This window comes from Triticum aestivum, chromosome 3B, assembly GCF_018294505.1.
Source record: "Triticum aestivum cultivar Chinese Spring chromosome 3B, IWGSC CS RefSeq v2.1, whole genome shotgun sequence".
Lineage (NCBI taxonomy): Eukaryota > Viridiplantae > Streptophyta > Magnoliopsida > Poales > Poaceae > Triticum > Triticum aestivum.
In genome coordinates this window covers 730,047,393-730,053,729 of record NC_057801.1, presented here as the reverse complement: position 1 = coordinate 730,053,729, position 6,337 = coordinate 730,047,393, and positions in this window count along the sequence as shown.

The window sequence follows — 6,337 nt, the reverse complement described above, 5'->3', positions numbered from 1 at the left end:
GGAGGTGGTACGTCACCGTGTCAGCGAGGAGGACGAGCACGTCCGTCGCTACATGGTTGCGTTGGAGGGCAGGTTCGACAATACCTGGCAGGTTCTTCAGGGATCTCACTGGAGCTATGATCCTGTGATCGTTCCTTATCTTTGGGTGTCCACCGCCCGCGATGATACCCGTCGGGCGCTACGGTTCTAGCTGTATTAATAGGCGATGCTATATGTATGATAGTATTCGAGGAGTATTCGACGATGTACAGACACAAGAGATGATGTACTTTTGGTTATAATTGAATGCATGCTAATTTGAATACTACTTTATTTTATGATTTGGTTTTGCTTATTGAATGCTCATATTGGAAAAGTACTCCTACTTTGAATGCTAAAGTTGAAGAGCACTCTATGCAGAAATCTAGGAGCCCCCTCCATCATCCACGCCGTCGTGGGGGTAGCTTCTCCTTTATTCCCATGTGCTAGACAATTTGTTGTAATAATGCACTCGGGAATGAAAGGAGGAGCTACGTACCATCACCGATAGTCAACCCATGATTAATAATAATGATCTAATTTAGGTTTTTTTGTACATATATTTAATATTTGAATTATGAACTTAGGCCGGAAATGTCGTACTCGGACGATGAAAACCGCCTGGGGGAGTGCGGCTGGTGCCACGACGACCGAAGTATGTGCGACAGGTTCATTGAGCTGGACGAAGATCGGCGCTTCAACATTAAGCTCGAGGAGACCTTCGATGTTCATACGGTACGCAACGACGACAATAGTTTTTTTCGTAATTAAGCACGACTTCAACTATTTTAACATGTATTTTTCATCTTTTCCAATTCGACTAGCTTATCCCATGCTTTGCAACACACTATGTCTTGGAGAGGATGGGTTTTGAATACCATGAAAGTATGGAAACCAAAAAAATTATCCTAAGTACCCATCATGGTGTGGATTTTCAAGTAAAGCTGTACAATGCTCAGAATGTAACCCATTTTGGTTGCAAAAATTGGGAAGCACTTTGCAAGATGTATGGTTTTGATGAGGGTATGCTTGTCACCATGGATCTTGGTGATCCTACAATCGCGCAAGAGAGACCTTCGATTTTCGTCCTTGTGGATACACCTCCAATTCTTCCCCCATGTGAGCTTAACATAGTTATTAAGTAATTTATATTGTTTATTTCAAAATAGTTGACAACTTATTTCCATTGACAGCTTATTTTCATTCTTCAAAGAATGTGTGGAAGATGGTAGACAAAACCTACTACACCGAAGGCTCCGAATTAACTTATCAGGAGAAAAATCATCTGGTCGCATTGTGTACTGATCTTGAGAATTACAATATCTACAATCAAACTCCTCAACATTATGGTCAATACGTGCCACTAGTGCACGTGTTGAACTACGGTAACTACCATGGAGATACCCTGGCAAGATTTTTTACTATTACGACATCCGTGCATCTTTTTGCACACTTCTAAAACTAGTACATCATTGCTAACTACGAAGTTATTACTATGTTCTTCAACAGATAATCCCGAATGATTGTGTGCCTCATCTGATGTATACGCACGGTAGTCTTCATGTTTTGAACATACAACCAGGTCTTCCTACGAATCTGAACTGTCCATACCGGGTTTCTAAAAAAAGTGGAGACATGACAATCAAAGAATGGAAAAAATGTATGGACAGTCGTAAGGAGCTTCTTGGAAGCAAAAATCAGCGAAGGGCAAGAATTGGAGACAGGATGATCGCCATTCTTCATAATGGAGAGTCAGGGTCTATATTGTTTTATGTTATTTTACCTTAAGGGTGTTTAGGTCATGACCTACCTGATACTGATGATCATGTGCTAAGAACAATTATGTAGGGTTGGGTTCGATGACTATGAGGACGATGATCGTATGACTTATTATTAATAACAAGTAGAAGTCGTATGATGATGCATGATTAGTAGGACTTGTTATGATATATGATGATGTATGATGCGAGCATGCATGAGTTATTATATCAGTGGGTGAAATGAACATATATAGCAGCAGCGTTGGTAAACCAAGGACGAAGATATAAGAGAGGACACTTCTCTCTATTAGCTAGCTAATAACAACCTAAAAATAACCCCCAGAACCCCTAAAGCAGCCACTTTTCTAAAAAAACATGGACCGGTTGGTGCCACCAACCGGGACCAAAGGCCCCCTGACTGGGCTCGGCGTACAGGGCCACGTGGAGGCACATTGGTCCCGGTTCGTGTTTGAACCGGGACTAATGGGTGGAGGTATTAGTAACGACCCATTAGTCCCGATTCATGAACCGGGACTAAAGGCCATTACGAACCGGGACTATTAGGTGTTTTTCTACTAGTGCGTGGATCTTCGTCCGGTAGCGGCCGTGGATATAACTGACATAATGATGAGGACACCAAACATTTTGAAGGTCCGCCCGGTAATTTTGTTGAAGGTGTTGCCGGACCCAGGGATCGCTTTTGAGGTGGATATCGTCGCGGTGGGAGAGGGAGACGCCCACCACCGCCTTGACACTACCCACCGCCACCACCGCCTGCTACATACATGGCTTCGGGGGACGAGCTCGAGCATGTAGCGGATGAGGTGGGAGACCCATCCACGCTACCCGCGGCGGCAGTTGGCGCGGTTAGGGCTTTGGCAGCAGTGCAGGTTCCGGTGACTTCTGGAGGGACTAAATCTAGGGATAGCGCGTCTGACAAAGGGTCGGAGAAAGCGGGGGGAGAAAAACTCTCTAAATGGGCGATTAAGAAGGAAAAGTTGCATTGCTATAGATGTGGTGAACCGGGTCATTTTGTGGCAGAGTGTACGAATGAACTTTGTGACTTCTGCCTTCGCTCCCAGCATGTGATCAGGGACTGTCCTCTCCTCTCTGGTCCTAAGCTTGGTATTAACATTTTTGGGGTCTACTGTAAGGAGTTGATGTTCTTTGAGACACCGGAGGTGGACCCTCTACCGCAAATGGTTGAGAGTTCCTTCCCGCCAATAATGAGAGTTACTAATGGACTGTTGACCGAGGCTCAGATTGTGAGACAGCTCCGTGACTTAGTGCGAGGTAATCATCAGTGGCATCTGGAACAGTTAGAAGGTCAGACTTATAAGGTGGACTTTCCCACGAAAGAGGATCAAATGCATTTTCTTAAGTGGGGTTTATGCAGAGTCACAAGCACCAACATTGTTATCGCTTCGACGAGTGGAAGCAGGAGGAACCTGAGGGTACACCTTTGGAGAAGGTGTGGGTTCGTTTCTATGGCGCGCCACCTAAATTGATAACGCATTTTCTGATTGCTTGGAGCTTGGGTGCTATGATTGGTAAGATAGAAAAGGTTGACATGCCATTCACTCGTGCACAAGGAGCTGCGAGGTTGTTGGTCAGTGTTGTGAGTGGTGAGCATATACCAGATGTGGTCAGATGGAGACATGCTGGAGTCACTTATGTATTAAAGCTTGAGATTGAGGATACTGCAGTTTCCTAGGATGGGGACGAGACACAGGAGATGGATACGACTGAGGGAGGCGGCGCGCCCGGGAATCAGGATAAGGGGGCCGATGATACACAGCCAAATAAGGTAGATAGTTCTACCAAAGAGGCGCCCCCGTCCACTACTCCGATGCACACGCTTTGCTTTGGTTCTTTTGCACCGGGGTGTACTCCTAGTTGGTTATGGAGCACCAGGGTCGAGGCAGACGACCCGGCGGAGCTTGAGCTGCCACCAGTGTTGAGTCTGGCCGCTAAGGTGACGATTGTGGAGTCTACACCTGGTGCGAGGGTGGACCCTGATGGGTCGGCCGCGGTTATGGGGGGCCTTGGGAAGGAGGCCCATAGCACCCAGTTACCTGCGCTCGGCTTCTCCTCGGTGGGAGGGGCGCCTGGACAGGAGGTATCTGGCGTTCTTCTCACTTCGGCGTCTCCGGTCAAGCTGGGGGTGACGTGCGGGAAGGAGTCCCGTGCTGTAACCCCTCCATAGGACCGCACCATCCAGAGTGGCGAGCTGGGGTGAGATACGGGAAGGAGTCCCATGTAATAACCCCTCCGCAGGATTGCACCTTGCAGGTTGTCCGGGGGACGATGGTTTCTGCGGGGGAAAGGGGGGACGGGACCAATGAGCAGCCATTTCCATGGTCCCACTCACCCTTGACCTCTGCAGCTGAGGTCCGCTCCACTACGCCCTACCATCCTTCACCGACAATAAGGGAGGGGCATGGGAGTCTTGACCCTTCCCCTCGAGAGAGGACGACGGAGGAGCTCATCGCTTTTGGCGGGATAGCGGATCCGGTGTCGGCTGGCAGGCCTGTCAGCAACCGGATCAAGGTACAGCCGGATGCGGACGACCTATAGCTAGAGCGTGCCAAGAGGGCCGCCATGCTTCGTTATGCCGAGACTACTACAGGTGCATCTTTCGATAAAAGTTGCTCAATTTTACACTTCTCTGAGAATGAAATAGTTGATAAGGCAAACGACTTAGGAATTTCTTTTGGTTCAAATGAAACTGAGGTCGTCAAATCCATTAATGAGCTTTTAGACTTGGAAGCGGAGAGGGCTTCTGAGATCATTCGTAATCTTGCCTCTATCCAACCTATGAATGACAATGACATGAATAATTTAGGAATTAATGATCTCGCAAATATATGCAATAATCTATTGCCTAGTGTCGAGGCTGAGGATGAGGAGGATTTGGAGAACACAGATATGGTAGAGCCTCTCTTGATGGAGGATGCCATTTCTATCATAGATAATACTATCGTCCCGCAGGGTGTTGAGGAGAAGCCCAAACGGCCCTGGAAGCGGAAAAGTTATCCTACTTCAGCAGTACGCAGAAGTGCTAGAGTAAAGCTTAAGAAAAAAATTTCATGATGACCTATGAAAGGACTCTTTTGGAATAGCAGAGGTCTAGCAGACTTTCCTAAACAAAGATTCTTAGCAGAAACAACGTCAGAGCATCACTTAGATTTTATTGCACTTCTGGAAACTGGAAGAGATAATTTCAGATCCCAATTCCTTCGAACCCTCTCCAGTGGTATCGATTTTGACTGGCACATTTTACCTCCTAGAGGAAGATCCGACGGGATTTTACTAGGAGTACGGTGTGAAACGTTAGAGGTGCTTAATGTGGTTCAGGGAGACTTTTCGGTTAAATTCAGGGTAAGATCAAAATTGGATGGGTTCCGATGGTCGCTAATTGCTATATATGGGGCAGCACAACCTGAATTTAAACCTGATTTTCTGGCCGATCTAGTGCGGATTTGTGGAGATGAAAATCTGCCAATACTAGTCGGGGGGGGGGGGGGGGAATATTAATATCATTAGGAGGAGAGAAGAAAAGAATAATGACAATTTCAATGGACGATGGTCTATGATGTTTAACATGATTATCGAGAGCCTCAGTTTGAGAGAAATTGAGCTCACCAGTAGATAGTTTACATGGGCCAACTCGTTACCTGTTCTGACTTATGAAAAGCAGGATACGGTACTTGCTAGTGTGGAGTGGAACAAAAATATCCATTGGTGTCGGTCCATGCGATGCAGAGAGCGATCTCGGATCAGACACCACTGCTTTTAGATTCGAGCGAGGCTACCCATGTGGCAAATAAAAATATCTTCTCCTTCAAGCAAATCTGGTTTGAGCGAGAAGGATTTATGGAGATGATTGCACGTGAATGGGCTAAACCAGTTACGGGAAGGACACATGTCGAGAGATGGTAGAATAAAATTAGCCACCTCCGACAATTTTTGAGAAGTTGGGCCAGAAATGAGAGTGGAATTTATAAGCAGGAAAAAGAGCGTCTTACTCAACTCATTGAGGCACTAGATGTAAAGGCCGAAACCACTCTCCTTTCTGCTAATGAGCATCGAACCAAGTCCGAGGCTGAGCAAGGCCTACGTGCTCTCCTGAGAGAGGACGAGCTCAAGTTGGCGTTGCGTGCAAAAACGCTTAAGGTTGTCCAAGGGGACGACAACACACAGTTCTTCCATATGGTTGCAAATGGTAAACATAGGAAGAAGAAGATCATACATTTTAAACAGGACGAGGGGACAATAGTGGGGCATGAAAAATATGAAAGCGTATATTTCCAACTTTATAAAAACCTTTTTAGACCCCCGAATACATCCACGGTGTCTCTTGATGAGTCTGTGATTGATGATATACCTCAATTACAGGCAGCAGAGAACGATGTTCTCTCTGCACCGTTCACTGGAAAAGAGGTTCATCTGGCCATAACCCAAATGAAGCCGAATAAAGCACCGGGACCAGATGGGTTTCTAGCTGAATTCTATAAGAAATGTTGGAATATCATTAAAGATGATCTTATGCCTATGTT